The 17,845-nt window shown below is 39.3% G+C and overlaps 1 protein-coding gene across 5 annotated transcripts in view; it reads left to right on the top strand.

Annotated features, from left to right (window-relative positions):
* The window catches only part of LOC109676984 (uncharacterized protein C2orf92-like), a 177,610-nt gene that overhangs the window by 28,569 nt on the left and 131,196 nt on the right, over nucleotides 1-17,845 (top strand). For all 5 annotated transcript variants that reach the window (XM_074050185.1, XM_074050179.1, XM_074050181.1 and 2 more), the window contains exon 4: nucleotides 16,581-16,643. The gene's annotated coding sequence lies outside the window, so the exon portion shown is untranslated. The remainder of the gene's footprint in view (nucleotides 1-16,580; nucleotides 16,644-17,845) is intronic.

The following is a 17,845-nucleotide window of genomic DNA, read 5'->3' as shown; positions in this document are numbered from 1 at the left end:
CCAGGCACTAAATGTCACTTCATGCTATGTTTGTGTGTGTGTGTGGTGAACAACATGGGAGACCATTGGGCTTGGAAAAAAGATGACAAATGGCCTTGCATGTAAAAATGCTATAAAAATACAGACCCCTAAATAAATATGATGCTCTTTGACCCTAAGTGGGTCCAAGCATCAAAGAGGGGGATAATGTAGTAGAGAGGAGGATCAGAAGAAAACAGACTAGGCCTGAGTCTAGGTAGGGATGGCACAGCAAAGAGATAAAACCTGAGAAATATGAGCATGAGGAAAGTCACATAGCACCAGGGAGGGGAAAGTCATGTAGCACTATGGTAAAGTAGCCAATAAAATTAAATATAATCATATATGGATTAGACCTTGCTTTTTGCTTCTGTAACCTACTTGCAAGGGTATATAGGGGAGATCCCTTTATTCTCAGGGCTCTACTTTTGGATATGAGTCTGCTGAGTTTGGCTGGCACAAACCAGTTTGCCTGGGCTGGCAGAAACCACTATCTTCCCCCATAGGTGGAATGATACACATGTACCACAATGCCCAGCTATTTGTAGAGATGGGGTCTTGTGAAATTTTGCACAGGGTATGGGCAAAGTATGATCCTCCTGATCTCAGTATGCCAAGTAGCTAGAATTTTAGTTGTAGGCCACCAAGGCCTGGCTTGTGGGTTTTCTAAGCCAAATTGAAAAAGGAACAAATTCCTCTTTTTTCCCAGGATCAATTAGTGCTTCAGGAAGTGATGGTTACACACACTTGATAGTCTTAGTCACATTGCAGTGATTCCTTTTCTGTTTGTGAAGTTGGCCAAAGGGGAGTGACCAAACTTGCCTGAAACTGCCCTGCGGGCCTTGGGAGGTCTCCCTTCTAGAGAGCCTGGTGTGACATTTTCTGAGACTGTGAGATTCATTATTTCTCATCCTCCACCATTCCTGTTTTGCTACTCTCCTTTCCATCTGCTAAATAGTTCCAAGAGATCTTCCCAGAGCTCCTATCCTGGAACCCCCAGAACATCTCTTATCTTTTTCCCAGGGCCATTCCTTTGTCTGGTAAAGATAACTCTCCTGGACTTTCATGTACCCAAACCAAACTCACTTAGGCCCTTTGCCAAGTGTCTTATGCAAATGAGGCAAAGATAGCCAATGGCACAGCTAGGATGCAAGTCATATTCACCCTCTCTTTGTTCTTCTAAACTATTCCATAGTCTTTCTACCTATAAAAATTTCCTTATTTTGTCCTTGCAACTCAAGAAACATTTTGTGTAGAACTGTGTGGATTAAACATGATTTTCTGAACATTATACCATTTTTATTTCATATAATTGTAAAGAGAGACTAGGGTTCAGAGAGGTTGAGGGACAAGCTTGATGTCACTCTCTAGAGCCTCTAAGTGTCATCCCTCCTGGCAGCAGTAATATCTCCTGCTTCTGTTTTTGGTGGTACTGGGATATGAACTCAGGGTCTATGGTTTGCTAAGCAAGTGTGCTATCATACTCCATCACTTGAGCCATGCCACCAGCCCCAGTACTATGGTTTGGAATCTGAGAGACATGTACATTCTCAGGACACATAGACCCACCTAGACTTCCTATGTCAGAAATTCTGAACTGGGGCCCAGCAATCTGGGCTTTCACAATCCTTCACAATTGTCCTGATCAGAATGGTTTGTGAAGACGATGGCCCTCAGTCATGGGTGAGGTAGGGACCCAGGAATTTGTTAAAATAATGAAACCAAAACACTGATGTACTATACTACATTTAGACTCTTCTACAAAACACCCTTTAACCCTTCACTTCTTCTTTCTCATAAAATCAGAATTAATTACAGGCCAATGGTTGTTTGTAAATAAACACATTAGCTTTCTGTCATTATAATAAAATACCAGAAATAAACAGTTTATAAAGAGAAAAGATTTATTTTGGCTCGCAGTTTCTGAAGGTTCTAGTTTAGGACTGATTGGCCCTATTGTTTTGGGTCTATGGTTAGGCAGCATATTGTGGTAGGGTTTTGGGGTGGAGAAAAGCTGCTCACTTCATGACTGGGAAGCAAAGGAGAGGAGAAGGGTCCCACAGTCCTTTCTAGGGCATGCTCCCAATCATCTGCAGGTCTCCCATTAAGCCCACCTCTTGGAGTTTCCAATACCGTCCAATTGTACCACCTTGGGTACCCAGCCTTTAATACATGGGCCTTTGATGACATTCAAGATCCAAATTATAACAGCATATTATTTTTTTGTCTTTGTAGATCACATTTCAGAGGAGAAGAGTGTTAAGGAATTCTCTCTTTTCAACAGAGATGTAAGAAAGCAATTGAGTGCTGTGGCTCAAGAAGCAATTAGTTCAGGTAACAATTCTTTGGAGCTCAAACCCAGGAAGATCCTCAAGTACAGATGACTCCACAGTACCTTTTGCCTTTTCCTGGTATTTTGTTTGAGTAATGTTAGAAGACCTTTAATTCTGTAAAACATATGGTCTGAAATTAAGAATTTTAACTAAGTAAACTGCAAGAATTTGACCATCTTTTCATAATGGTACTACTTTTTCTTTCTTCTTCTCTTCTTTTTTGGATCCAGAGTTTGGTCTGTAGACATGGAGCTCAGGAATCTGCTCATTTTTACACAGTTCCTCAATGACTTCTGTGTATTCATCAAGGGACTAGACCCTGGCATTTGGAGACATTGACTTAGGTGATTTCAGGGATTACTTTATTATAGAATACTCTATAAAATAACTATTTCTAGTACCCCTAACTTTGTTTCCTCCTATAAATTGCATACATTGAATATGCTGTGGCATCTCTTTGGTACATGGTCTTCCTTGGCGAGATGAAGGTCATACACTGACAACCTCACGTGAGTAGAATGCCTATTTTTCCCTTGTTGCCTGTGCTTTTGGTGTCATATCCAAAAAATTATCACCAAATCTAGTGACACAAAGCATTTGCCTTGTGTTTTCTTGTAAGAATTTTAGGCAGTAATTTTGATTACTCCATTTTCCTATGCTGTAGTCACCCAGTTGCTTTCTATATATTTTTTCCATATGAACTATAGTGTTACCCTGTCTGGCTTCATCAAAAGCCTGCTAGTGTTTTCTTGGTACTGCATTAGTTTCAAAAACAATAGTCACTTTGGTCAGCTGATATGGAATCATCCCAACCTAGGAGTGGGATGTCCTTTAAGTATACTTCTAATTCTTTCAGTGCATGTTATAGTTTTCCTCATACATATATTTGCACATATCTTGCTAAATTTTCCTAAATAATTTTACTTTTCTGCATTTTTTTCCCCTGTGGTACTAGGGCTTGAACTCAGGGCCTTCACTTGAGCCCACTCTACCAGCCCTATTTTTGTGAAGGTTTTTTTTGAGATAGGGTCTCACAAACTATTTTCCTGGGCTGGTTTTGAATCAGGATCCTCCTGATCTCTGCCTCCTGAGTAGCTAGGATTACAGGTGTGAGCCACAGGTGCCTGGCTGTGTATTGTTCTTTTAAGAGGTGATTTCTCTATTATTATGTCCTGTATACATAGTTAATGTTTTGGTTCTATGAAAGAAACTAATTTCTGTATATTCATTTTTTTATCTTAGTTCCTTTCTTGTTAGGTTTGCTGTTACACCATCTGAAAATGAACATGCTTTTAGTTCTTTACAAATTATTGTGCCTCCCAGTGATTCATGCATCATGTTTAATTGCATTGCTATTATCTCTAGGACAGTCTTGAGTAATAGTGGAGATACAGATGCATCCTGTCTTGTGCTTCTCTCAGAGGAAATGGCTACAGTGTTTCCTGACTAGGATTGTTGTCATGGGACTAATGAGAAAGAGATCATCTGTTTATCTATCTATCTATCTATCAACTACCTGTCTATCTATCTAATCCATCTTCTTACCTATTCTATCACACACACATATTTTGTATATATGTCTATTCTTGCATATAATATGTATGTGTATACATATTGGGAATTTATCTCTCAGTTTCTATTTGTGTATTTTTGATATCAGGAATGACTGTTGAATTTTGTCAAAGGTGCTTGTGTATTGATGGAACTATTCATTTTTCCTTAAATCTATTAGCATTGTATATAAAACATTGGTTATTGTTGAATCAACCTTGCATTCATGGATAAATACCACTTGGTCATAGTGATGTTTGGTGATGCCTAGTCACAGGTCAGGAGTAGACTGGTGGTTCCTATGTACATATGTCCACCAAAATGTGATTTGTAACTTTTATTTATTTATTTATTTTTATTCATATGTGCATACATTGTTTGGGTCATTTATCCTCCCTCCGCCCACCCCCTCCCTTACCCTCCACACCGCCCCCTGCCTCTCCCCCTCACCCCTGTGATACCTGGCAGAAACTATTTTGCCTTTATCTCTAATTTTGTTGTAGAGAGAGTATAAGCAATAATAGGAAGGAACAAGGGTTTTTGCTAGTTGAGATAAGAATAGCTATACAGGGAGTTGACTCGCATTGCTTTCCTATACATGTGTGTTACATTCTAAATTAATTCTTCTTGAACTGATCTTTTCTCTAGTTCCTGGTCCCCTTCTCCTATTGGCCTCAGTTACATTAAAGTATCTGCTTTAGTTTCTCTGCATTGAGGGCAACAAATGCTATCTAGTTTTTTAGGTGTCTTACCTATCCTCATACCTCCCTTGTGTGCTCTCGCTTTATCATGTGCTCAAAGTCCAATCCCCTTGTTGTGTTTGCCCTTGATCTAATGTCCACATATGAGGGAGAACATATGATTTTTGGTCTTTTGGGCCAGGCTATCCTCACTCAGAATGATGTTCTCCAATTCCATCCATTTACCAGCAAATGATAACATTTCGTTCTTCTTCATGGCTGCATAAAATTCCATTGTGTATAAACACCACATTTTCTTAATCCATTCTTTAGTAGTGGGGCATCTTGGCTGTTTCTATAACTTGGCTATTGTGAATAGTGCTGCAATAAACATGGGTGTGCAGGTGCCTCTGGAGTAACCTGTGTCACAGTCTTTTGGGTATATCCCCAAGAGTGGTATTGCTGGATCATATGATAGATCAATGTTTAGCTTTTTAAGTAGCCTCCAAATTTTTTTCCAGAGTGTTGTACTGGTTTACATTCCCACCAGCAGTGTAAGAGGGTTCCTTTTTACCCGCATCCTCGCCAACACCTGTGTTAGTGGTGTTGCTAATGATGGCTATTCTAACAGGGGTGAGGTGGAATCTTAGTGTGGTTTTAATTTGCATTTCCTTTATTGCTAGAGACGGTGAGCATTTTTTCATGTGTTTTTTTGGCCATTTGAATTTCTTCTTTTGAGGAATTTCTGTTTAGTCACTTGCCCATTTCTTTATTGGTTCATTAATTTTCGGAGAATTTAGTTTTTTAAGTTCCCTATATATTCTGGTTATCAGTCCTTTGTCTGATGTGTACCTGGGAAATATTTTCTCCCACTCTGTGGGCATTCTCTTCAGTTTAGAGACCATTTCTTTTGAGGAACAGAAACTTTTTAGTTTTATGAGGTCCCATTTATCTATGCTATCTCTTAGTTGCTGTGCTGCTGAGGTTCCATTGAGAAAGTTCTTACCTATACCTATTAATTCCAGAGTATTTCCTTCTCTTTCCTGGATCAACTTTAGAGTTTGGGATCTGATATTGAGATTCTTAATCCATCTTGAGTTAATATTGGTATAGGGTGATAAATGGATCTAGTTTCAATTTTTTGCAGACTGTTAACCAGTTTTCCCAGTAGTTTTTGTTGAAGAGGCTGTCTTTTCTCCACCGTATATTTTTAGTGCCTTTGTCAAAGACAAGTTGGTTATAGTTGTGTGGCTTCATATCTGGGTCCTCTATTCTGTTCCACTGGTCTTCATGTCTGTTTTTGTGCAAGTACCATGCTGTTTTTATTGTTATTGCTTTGTAATATAGTTTGAAGTCGGGTATCGTGATACCTCCAGCATTGTTCTTTTGACTGAGTATTGCCTTGGCTATTCATGGCCTCTTGTGTTTCCATATAAATTTAACAGTACATTTTTCAATCTCTTTAATGAATGTCATTGGAATTTTGATGGGAATTGCATTAAACATGTAGATTACTTTTGGGAGTATAGACATTTTTACTATGTTGATTCTACCAATCCATGAGCATGGGAGATCTCTCCACTTTCTATAGTCTTCCTCAATCTCTTTCTTCAGAAGTTTATAGTTTTCCTTGTAGAGGTCATTCACATCCTCTGTTAGGTTTAGGTATTTGATTTTTTTGAGGCTATTGTAAATGAAATTGTTTTCATATATTCTTTTTCAGCTTTTTATTATTAGTGTATAGAAATGCTAATGATTTTTCTACATTGATTTTATATCTTGCTACCTTGCTATAGCTACTGATGGTGTCTAGGAGCTTTGGAGTAGAGTTTTTTGGGTCTTTAAGGTATAGGATCATATCGTCTACAAATACAGATATTTTGACAGACTTTACCTATTTGTATTCCTTTTATTCCTTCTTCTTGCCTAATTGCTCTGGCTAGGAATTTCAGTACTATGTTGAATAGGAGTGAAGATAGGGGCCATCCTTGTCTAGTTCCTGATTTTAGAGGGAATGGTTTCAGTTTTTCGCCATTAAGTATAATGCTGGCTGAAGATTTGTCATATATAGCTTTTATGATGTTGAGGTACTTTCCTTCTATTCCTAGTTTTCTTAGAGCTTTTGTCATGAAATGATGTTTGATCTTATCAAAGGCTTTTTCTGCATCTATTGAGATGATCAAGTGGTTTTTGTCTTTGCTTCTGTTAATGTAGTTTATTACATTTATTGGTTTTCATATGTTGAACCACCCCTGCATCCCTGGGATGAAGCCTACTCGGTCGTGGTTAATAATCTTTTTGATGTGTTGTTGAATTCTGGTAGGTTGTGTTTTCATTTTCATTGACTTCCAGGAACTTTTTAATTTCCTCTTTTATTTCATCAGTGACCCATTGTTCATTAAGTAATGAGTTATTTAGTTTCCAGCTGTTTGCATGTTTTTTGTCTTTACTTTTGTTGTTGAGTTCTAGTTTTATTGCATTGTGATCAGATAGAATGCATGGTATAATTTCTATTTTCTTATATTTGCTGAGGCTTGCTTTGTGTCCTAGGATATGATCTATTTTGGAGAAGGTTCCATGGGCTGCTGAAAAGAATGTATATTGTGTAGAAGTTGGATGAAATGTTCTGTAGACATCAAGTACGTCCATTTTTTCTGTTGTATATTTTAGAGCTGGGATTTCTTTATTGATTTTTTTGTTTGGATGGCCTATCTATTGATGATAATGGGGTGTTAAAGTCTCCCATGACCACTGTATTGGAGTTAATATATGCTTTTAGGTCCTTCAGGGTATGTTTGATGAAATTGGGTGTGTTGACATTGGGTGCATGTAGATTGATAATTGTTATTTCCATTTGGTCTGTTTCCCCTTTTATTAGTATGGAATGTCCTTCTTTATCTTGTTTGATTAAAGTAGGTTTGAAGTCTACTTTGTCAGAGAAAAGTTTGCTATTCCTGCCTGTTTTCATGGGCCATTGGCTTGGTAAGTCTTCTTCCAGCCTTTCATCCTAAGCCTATGCTCATTTCTGTCAGTGAGATGGGTCTCCTGTAAGCAACAAATTGTTGGATCTTCCTTTTTAATCCATTTTGTCAAATGGTGCCTTTTGATGGGGGAATTAAGTCTATTAACATTAAGTGTTAGTACTGATAGGTATGTGGTGATTCCTGTCATTTAGTTGTCTTAGTTGTTTGAAGGTTTGATTGTGTGTACCTAAGTTGAGGTTACTCTCTACTTTCTTGCTTTTTCTTTTCCTGTAGTTTGGTGTTGCCAGCCCTTTCATGGTTATGTTGGGTTTCACTTTCTGTGTGCAGAATCCCTTGAAGAATGTTTTTTAGTGGTGGCCTTGTGGTCACATATTGTTTTAGTTTCTGCTTATCATGGAAGACTTTTATTGCTCCATCTATTTTGAATGATAGTTTTGCTGGGTAGAGTATCCTGGGGTTGAAGTTATTTTCATTCAGTGCCTGGAAGATCTCACCCCACGCTCTTCTTGGTTTTAATGTTTCTGTTGAGAAGTCTGCTGTGATTTTGATTGGTTTACCTTTGTATGTTATTTGTTTCTTCTCTCTTACAGCCTTCATTATTCTTTTTTGGGTCTCTGTATTTGTTGTTTTAATGATAATATGCCGTGGAATAGATCTATTTTGTTCTGGTCTGTTTGGTGTTCTGGAGGCCTCTTGCATCTGTATGGGAATAGATTTGTCTAGATTTGGGAAATTTTCCATTATTATTTTGTTGAATATATCATGCATTCCCTTTGCTTGCACCTTTTCTCCTTCTTCAATGCCCATGATTCTCAGGTTTGGTCTCTTGATGGAGTCGGTGAGTTCTTGCATTTTCTTTTCACAGGTTGAGTTGTTTAACTAATAGTTCTTTGGTTTTTCCTTTAATTACCAATTCATCTTCAAGTTCTGAGATTCTGTCTTCTGTTTGTTCCATTCTGCTTGATTGGCCTTCCATTTTGTTTTACAATTCTGTTTCATTCTTTTTTCTGAGGTTTTCCATATCCTGGGTCGTTTCCTCTTTAATGTTGTCTACTTTTGTCCTGAGTTCATTTATCTCTTTAATAATCATGTTCTCTGTTTCACTTTGGTGTTTATACAGTGCTTCTATGGTTTCCTTTATTTCTTCTTTTGCTTTTTCAAATTCTCTATGTTTGTTGTCTTGGAATTTCTTGAGTGTCTCCTGTACATTTTCGTTGACCATATCCAGTATGATCTCTATAAAATTCTCATTGATTACCTGTAGTATTTCTTCTTTTAGATTATTCATGTGGGCTTCATTGGGTTCTTTGGCATAGTTTATCTTCATTTTGTTGGAGTCTGGATCTGAGTATCTGTTTTCTTCATTTCCCTCTGGTTCCTGTACTAATTTTTTGCTGTGGGAAACTGGTTTCCCTATTTTCTGCCTTCCCATCATTGCCCTTGTTGTTGTTATTGTCCCTGTACTGTGTGCAATTAAGTATTTTATAGCTTGTAATAATAACACTGGTGATATTTAAAATGGAAGGGTGAGAGAAGATGGAAAGCAAAGAAGTTAAAGAAAAACGGAAAAACAAACAAGTAGAAAAAAACAAAACAAAGAAACAAACAAAAAAACTTTCAGATATAAACAGGGAGAGATAGTGTACTAATCAACAGTAAGCCAAATAGGCATTAGAGAGACAGAAAGAGGATTGAAAATAAAAAATAAAAAAAAAATAAATAAATGAACAAAAAAATAATCTCCAAGTCCAAATGCAATAAATTTTCAGTCTTAATAATTTTGGTGTTTGTCCCTCAGCTTCCAGTCCTGGAGATGGAGTCTCCAGAAGTAGTTCTGTCATTATCTCATCAAAGGGGAAAAAAACAAAACAAAAGAAAACAAAATAGCACAAAACAAAAAACCACCCCCTCAAAATGTCTGAAGTGCAAATGTAATACAGTTTCAGTAAGTTTTTCAGCATGCTGGTGTAGTTTGGTTGTTTTCTCATCAAAGGTAGAGAGAGGAAAGAAAAAAAAAAGAGCTGGAGACAGTTCTGTGAATGGCTATCTGAGGCTGTGGCTCACCTGCTTGCTGCTGTCAGCCTGCTGTTGCTGGAGGGTTTATTTATGCAGATCTCAGGAGTGAGCTTAGCATTCACCTGGTCCCACAGGCTTTGTTTACTCAGAGTTCTTCTGGGTGTGATGGCACTGCTACAAGCTTTCCCCTTTCCAAGCACAATGGGGGAGGTGACACTGCACCCACTTTCTCCAGCCAGCTTATTTATTTACAGCTCATGTGGGAAGTGGTTCTTCCCCCCTCTCCTGTGGAGTTTTCCTCCCACCACCACTCTCACAAGCTTTCCTGCTCCTGGTTGCTGGGCATGTGCTGCTGCTCCTGACTTCTCAGGCCTGGCTTGTTTATGTACAGTTCCGTGAGGGATTCCCCTCCCCACCTCTTTGGTGCTCAGGACACCCCGCCCTCTTTGCTACATGTCTTTTATGTTGTTATTGCTTATTAGTCAGTTTCTCTTTTTTCCCTCGGTGGGGGTCAGTCTGTCCAGAGGGCTATGCTGATCTGGCCCAGGGTTGTCTGTGGAAGTACCGTGTATCACTTAGCTCACCTTGTGGTCCGCGTCTTCCCAAGCCATTTGGGCGCTGGCATTTGGCCACGGTGCAGGAGCCCTCCTGGTTCCTTCATTTAATGTGAAGTGGAGAGGCTATGTGCAGGCTGGAAGTGAGGAGGTGTCAAAGTTTTGCCTGTTCTTGGTGGTTTTTCCTGCAAAGTGTTTCTCCAGTGTCTCTCCAAGATTTTACTTTAGGAGGCACGCTTTCTGCCTCCTCCTCTAGCTGCCATCTTGGAATCTCCAGCTAAGTTAATTCTTCTTGAACTAATCTTTTCTCTAGTTCCTGGTCCCCTTCTCCTATTGGCCTCAGTTGCTTTAAAGTTTCTGTTGTAGTTTCTCTGCATTGAGGGCAACAAATGCTAGCTAATTTTTTAGGTGTCTTACCTATCTTTACTCCTCCCTTGTGTGCTCTTGCTTTTATCATGTGCTCAAAGTCCAATCCCCTTGTTGTGTTTGCCCTTGATCTAATGTCCACATATGAGAGAGAACATACGATTTTTGGTCTTTTGGGCCAGGCTATCCTCACTCAGAATGATGTTCTCCAATTCCATACATTTACCAGCGAATGGTAATATTTCATTCTTCTTCATGGCTGCATAAAATTCCATTGTGTATAGATACCACATTTTCTTGATCCATTCGTCAGTGGTGGGGCATCTTGGCTGTTTCCATAACTTGGCTATTGTGAATAGTGCCACAATAAACATGGGTGTACAGGTGCCTCTGGAGTAACCTGTGTCACAGTCTTTTGGGTATATCCCCAAGAGTGGTATTGCTGGATCAAATGGTAGATCAGTGCTTAGCATTTTAAGTAGCCTCCAAATTTTTTTCCAGAGTGGTTGTACTAGTTTACATTCCCACCAACAGTGTAAGAGGGTTCCTTTTTCCCCACATCCTCGCCAACACCTGTTGTTGGTGGTGTTGCTGATGATGGCTATTCTAACAGGGGTGAGGTGGAATCTTAGTGTGGTTTTAATTTGCATTTCCTTTATTGCTAGAGATGGTGAGCATTTTTTCATGTGTTTTTTGGCCATTTGAATTTCTTCTTTTGGGAAAGTTCTGTTTAGTTCACTTGCCCATTTCTTTATTGGTTCATTAATTTGGGAGAATTTAGTTTTTTAAGTTCCCTATATATTCTGGTTATCAGTCCTTTGTCTGATGTGTAGCTGGCAAATAGTTTCTTCCACTCTGTGGGTGTTCTCTTCAGTTTAGAGACCATTTCTTTTGAGGAACAGAAACTTTTTAGTTTTATGAGGTCCCATTTATCTATGCTATCTCTTAGTTGCTGTGCTGCTGTGGTTCCATTGAGAAAGTTCTTACCTATACCTACTAACTCCAGAGTATTTCCTACTCTTTCCTGTATCAACTTTAGAATTTGTGGTCTGATGTTAAGATCCTTGATCCATTTTGAGTTAATCTTGGTATAGGGTGATATACATGGATCTAGTTTCAGTTTTTTGCAGACTGCTAACCAGTTTTCCCATCAGTTTTTGTTTTCTCAGGCTGCTTTTTCTCCATCGTATATTTTTAGCTCCTTTGTTAAAGACAAATTGGTTATAGTTGTATGGCTTCATATCTGGGTCCTCTATTCTGTTCCACTCATCTTCATGTCTGTTTTGTGCCAGGACCATGCTGTTTTTATTGTTATTGCTTTGTAATATAGTTTGAAGTCGGTTATCGTGATACCTCCAGCATTGTTCTTTTGACTGAGTATTGCCTTGGCTATTCGTGGCCTCTTGTGTTTCCATATAAATTTAACAGTACATTTTTCAATCTCTTTAATGAATGTCATTGGAATTTTGATGGGAATTGCATTAAACATGTAGATTACTTTTGGGAGTATAGACATTTTTACTATGTTGATTCTACCAATCCATGAGCATGGGAGATCTCTCCACTTTCTATAGTCTTCCTCAATCTCTTTCTTCAGAAGTTTATAGTTTTCCTTGTAGAGGTCATTCACATCTTTTGTTAGGATTCCACCTAGGTATTTCAATTTTTTCGAGGCTATTGTAAATGAAATTGTTTTCATATATTCTTTTTCAGCTTTTTATTATTAGTGTATAGAAATGCTAATGATTTTTCTATGTTGATTTTATATCCTGCTACCTTGCTGTAGCTATTGATGATGTCTAGAAGCTTCTGAGTAGAGTTTTTTGGGTCTCAGGTTTGGTCTTTTGATGGAGTCCTTGAGTTCTTGCATTTTCTTTTCACAGGTCTTGAGTTGTTTAACTAATAGTTCTTCATTTTTTCCTTTAATTACCATTTCAGCTTTGAATTCTGAGATTCTGTCTTCTGTTTGTTCTATTCTGCTGGATTGGCCTCCCGTTTTGTTTTGCAATTCTGTTTCATTCTTTTTTCTGAGGTTTTCCATATCCTGGGTGGTTTCCTCTTTAATGTTGTCTATTTTTGTCCTGAGTTCACTTATCTCTTTATTAATCATGTTCTTTGTTTCACTTTGGTGTTTATACAGTGTTTCTATGGTTTCCTTTATTTCTTCTTTTGCTTTTTCAAATTCTCTATGTTTGTTGTCTTGGAATTTCTTGAGTGTCTCCTGTACATTTTGGTTGACCATAGCCAGAATCATCTCTATATAATTCTCATTGAGTATGTGTAGTATGTCTTCTTTTAAATTATTCTTGTGGGCTTCATTGGGTTCTGGCATAGTTTATCTTCATTTTGTTGGAGTCTGGATCTGAGTATCTGTTTTCTTCATTTCCCTCTGGTTCCTGTACTAATTTGTTGATGTGAGGAAACTGGTTTCCCTGTTTTTTCTGTCTTCCTGTTATTGCCCTTGGTGCTGTTATTGTCCCTGTACTGTGTGCAATTAGATATTTTCTGGCTTGTAATAATAGCACTAGTGATATTTAGAATGGAAGGGTGAGAGGGGATTGAAAGCAAAGAAGTTAAAGAAAAGGGAAAAACAAATAATCAAGTAGAAAAAACAAAACAAAGAAACAAGTTAAAAAAGTTTCACAGATATAAACAGGGATAGACTGTGTACTAATCAACTGTAAGCTGAAAAGGCATTAGAGAGACAGAGAGAGGATTAAAACTAAAAAATAAAAATAATAAAGATAAGAATAAAAATAAAAAATAAGTAAATGAAAGAAAAAATATATAAACAATAAAATAAAATAAAACAAAATAAAAAAATTAAAAAAGAACCTTCCAAGTTCAAATGTAATGAAGTTTCAGTCTTAATAATTTTGGTGTTCGTCCCTCAACCTCCAATCCTGGAGGTGGTGCCTCAGATGTTGTTCTGTAGTTGTCTCATCAAAGGGGAAAATGAAAGTAGAACAAAACTGCACAAAACCCAAAGAAAAACAAAACAAAACAAAAAATCCACAAAGTGTCCCAAGTTCAAATTCAATACAGTTTTAGTAAGTTTTTCAGCATGCAGGTGTAGTTCAGTTGTTTTCTCATCAAAAGTAGGGAGAGAGAAAAAAAAAGAGTCTGGAGACAGGTCTGTGAATGGCTATCTGTGGCTGTGGCTCAACTGCACACTGCTGTCAGCCTGCTGTTGCTGGAGGCGTTATTTATGCAGATCTCAGGGGTGAGCTTAGCACTCATCTGGCCCTGCAGGCTTTGTTTTCTCAGAGTTCTCCTGTGTGGAAGCCGCTCCTACAAGCTTTCTCCTTTCCAAGCACACTGGGGGAGGTGATACTGCACCCGCTTTCTCAGGCCTGAGTGTTTATTTACAGTACATGGGAAGTGGGGCTTACCCCCTCTCCTGTGAAATTTTCCTCCCACCCCGCTTTTGCAAGGTTTCCTGCTTCTGATTGCTGGGCGTATGCTGCTGCTCCTGCCAGCCTGCATGTTTGTTTACAGTTCACGTGGGAGGTGGGTCTTCCCTCCTCTCCTGTGGAGTTTTTCTCCCTCTAACAGTTTCACAAGCTTTCCCTCTCCTGGTTGCTGGGCGCGCGCCCCTGCTCCCACCCTCTCTGGCCAGGCCCGGCTTATTTATTTACAGTTCCGGGAGGGATTCCCCTCCCCGCCTCTTCGGCGCTGAGGGCACCCCACCCTCTTTGCTACGTGTCTTTATTGTTCTTATTGCTTATTACTCAGTTTCTCTTTTTTTCTCAGGTGGGGGTCAGTCTGTCCAGGGGGCTATGCTGATCTGGCCCAGGGTTGTCTGTGGAAGTACCGCATACCACTTAGCTTACCTTGTCCGTGTCTTCTTGAGCCATCTGTGCATGAGCGTCTGGTGGCCTGGGGGCCCTCCTGGTTTCTCCATTTAATGTGAAGTGGAGATTCTCTACGCAGGCTGGAGGTATGGAGGGGTCAAAGTTTTGCCTCTTCTCAGTGGCCTTGCCTGCAAGGTGTGTCTCCAGTGTCGCTCCAAGATTTTACTTCAGGAGGTACGTTTTCTGCTTCCTCCCTCTAGCCACCATCTTGGTATCTTTAGATTGTTTTAAAAGGAAAATACAAAGTGACCCCAATACTTAAGAATGTCTGTCCTGGTTAACAGATAAGCACTTATCAGAGTCATTTTCCATGGGCTTGTCTGTATATATCCCAGAAGGATCAAAACTGAAATGAGAAAACTTCAAAAAACCATGGTTAACAGCTTAGCAATTAACATAATATTCTAATTACTTCTATTGTGTACAGTATTACTCAACCTCTTATTACTATTGGGGACGGAGGCTATAGTTTGGCACAGTGTCTTTTTATAACTCTATTTTAGAAGGCTTATATAGTTGAAGAACACAAAGACACCTAAAATATAAAGGACTCAGTAATAGCATCACAGTAACAGGTTAGTTAAGTAAAGTAACTAATTTCCCATTAGTTAGGGAAAGGCATGGCTCATGGAGTAGAGTACCTGCATAGCAAATGTAAAGTCTGAGTTCATAATCCTATTGCCACCAAAAAAAATAAAGTGGTAGAAGGTCTGAGTAGCAAGCCTGAGGCCCTGAGTTCAAACCCCAGTATCACCAAAAAAAAAGTTTTTCCTAATATTCAAGCTTTCTCAAAATGCAGCGCTCCATTGGAGGTTAGCGTACATGCACATGTCATAAAAATTTCATGTAAAGATAGAAAGATTAGTTTAGAGACTGCCATGTGCAAATCATCCCAATCTAATCTATCCCTCCTCCACAATGTTTTAATAATGGCTCCAGGGAGATATAATTCACTTACAATAAAATTCACCTTGTATGAGCATCACTTGAGTCCACAAGTTTGAAAACACTCTGGACAACATAGGAAAAAAAATCATCTTTTTGATTTCTCAAAAAAAAAATCACTTTGATTTGCATTTTTTTAGATGGGGCCTCAAATTTACATCCTCCTGCCTCAGCCTTTTAAGTGCTGGGATTACAGGTGAGTATCAGTGTACCCAGTGAAAATTCACCCTTCTAAAAGTATGTAATTGTGTAGTTGTTTCATATATTACAGAGTTGGGAATCAACACTATCTAATTTTAGAACATTTTCATCATTCCAAAAAGTAACCTCATACTCACTGGTAATTAATTTTGACTGGCCCTTTCCTCCAGCTTTTGGCAACCCCCCAGGCTACTGTCTCTTCAGTAGAATACCTATTCTAGGTGTTCATGTAAGTGGAACTATATAATAAGTGCACTTTAGTGACAAATGTCTTTCCCTTAACAAGTTTTCCAGATTCATCCATGTAGCATAGGTCAGTACATTTCATTTTATATTCCATTGTATGGTTATGCTACATTTTGTTTATTTGTTTATTAGTTGATGCACATTTTGGTATTATGGATAGTGCTGTTATGAACATAGGTTTTTCAAAGTGAACATTAGGATTCCTCCATTTTGGGGGTCTTACTATTTACTAAACTGACTGGCTGATGAAATTCTCTCAACCTGTAAAAAAAAAAGTCAGTGCTGTAGACACAAACCTTGTAGTGGAAGAAATCCAGCATTGTTTTCCAACAATTACACATCCCAAAGTAACAAAACAAAACTGTCACCTGCCATGGATTTCCATAGATGTCTATGAAAACATTGAAAGAAGGCCATTAAGTGCCACACAGCACAGGGGATGCATCATTTGAAGGGTGTGCTGTCAGAAAGATAGCAAGAGAAAGGGAGAAAGTGACTTCTGTTGTCAGGACACTTAAAAAATGCAAATGTTTTCTGTGATCTGTTCCTTCATGGATTTACACCAAAAAAGCTAGGCTTGGTAGCTAGCAGCGGTAATCGCAGCACTCAGGAGGCTGAGAGAGAAGGACTGAGAGTACAAGATCAGCCTGGGCTACACAGAGAAACCTCAAAAAAGAAGACAAAGCAAAACAAAACCAGACAGGACTCAGTACTAGCCACAGTTTCATCCTCCCCTGTGGTCTTAGAATATATCCCCAAGGATATGGGTAATGAGCATACATTTAGATCCAGTGAAAGATTTAATCACAGCTAGGGCTTATTTTCTCCACAGGTTCAAATAATGAATTTTCCTCAAATGTAAATAATCTGGATGAAAACTTCGTTAAAATATTTGGTAAGTCTCCTCCTCTTGTGACACTTTTGGATTATATCTGGAGTCATGTGCTTGTCCTTGGTTGTCTCTAGGTCACCTGTCTCTGCCTCTTTGCAGGGAAAGGCAAGCACTTTGCATTGTAATTAGAAACACTTCCTTTAAGTGTCAGAGTCTCAAAAAATTAAGTAAAACATGGAAGATAAATACTTGAAAAGAGCCCTGCTCCTCAAAAGGGAGCTGGATAGCAGAATCAGGGGCGCCATCCTGAAGCTTTTCAACTGCAGAGTCACAGCCCACCTGTGACACTGGTGTATCACACCTGTGTCCATGATTTCTGCTTACAGAGATGGCAAGGCCCAGGCTGCAGGATCTTCTCCCAGGGATGTCATCATAAACTGAACATGGGAATTACCCAGGGAAGTTGTTAAAGGAGCTGTCACACCTGCCTCAGAAATCAGATTCATTGGGATGGGGTAAAAGCTCTGCCTCAGTTATTTACTTACTTTTTTGGTGCTGGGTATGGAACCCAGAGCATCACGTATGCTACGCAAGTGCTGTTCCACTGAACCACGCTCCCCCACCCCTACGTCAATTAGTTTTAAAGCATTCTAATTGACTCCAGGCTGGGACCCACTGCCCTATTCCAAGTCTAATATTTATGATTTGTGAAAATCTAAAGCCAAGGAAGTACTTTTTAGCAGAGAGAACCGTTGTGAACCACAGCTGGGAGCAGAGGAAGCTGTTCAAATTCCAGCAAATTCACTCCTCCCATTGCCTGCAATGTGGGTCAGGAGCAGAGACTGCAAATCTCTTAGGTCTGAAAAAGACCTCCAGAGGATGGACCTGGTGATTCACACCTGTTGTGGCTACTCAGGAGGCAGAGATTGGGAGGCTTGAGGTTCCAAGTGAGCTAGGGCAAAAAGAGAGCAAGACTCCATCTCAATAAAGAAAGCCAGGCTGGTGGTACATGCCTATCATCCCAACTACATGAGGGGTGTAGGTAGGAGGATCGAGAAGTGAGGACAATCCTAGTGTGCTCCTGCAACGCATCAGCTGTGCCTCCAGTACTACCCTCTAGGTAGTACTGTGCACCAACCCTGAGTACTAGAGGGGAGCCAGGGCCTCTGGAGGTGAGTGTCTGCTTGGGGGTTGGGAGCATGCATTTCCCCCAAGGGCTGCTGGCTTGCCCCTGCCATGCCAACACTGGCCTTGGCACGGGTGGG

This window comes from Castor canadensis, chromosome 12 (assembly GCF_047511655.1).
Source record: "Castor canadensis chromosome 12, mCasCan1.hap1v2, whole genome shotgun sequence".
NCBI lineage: Eukaryota > Metazoa > Chordata > Mammalia > Rodentia > Castoridae > Castor > Castor canadensis.
Note: the sequence above shows the minus strand (reverse complement) of the source record. Positions and strands in the feature narration are given on the sequence as shown.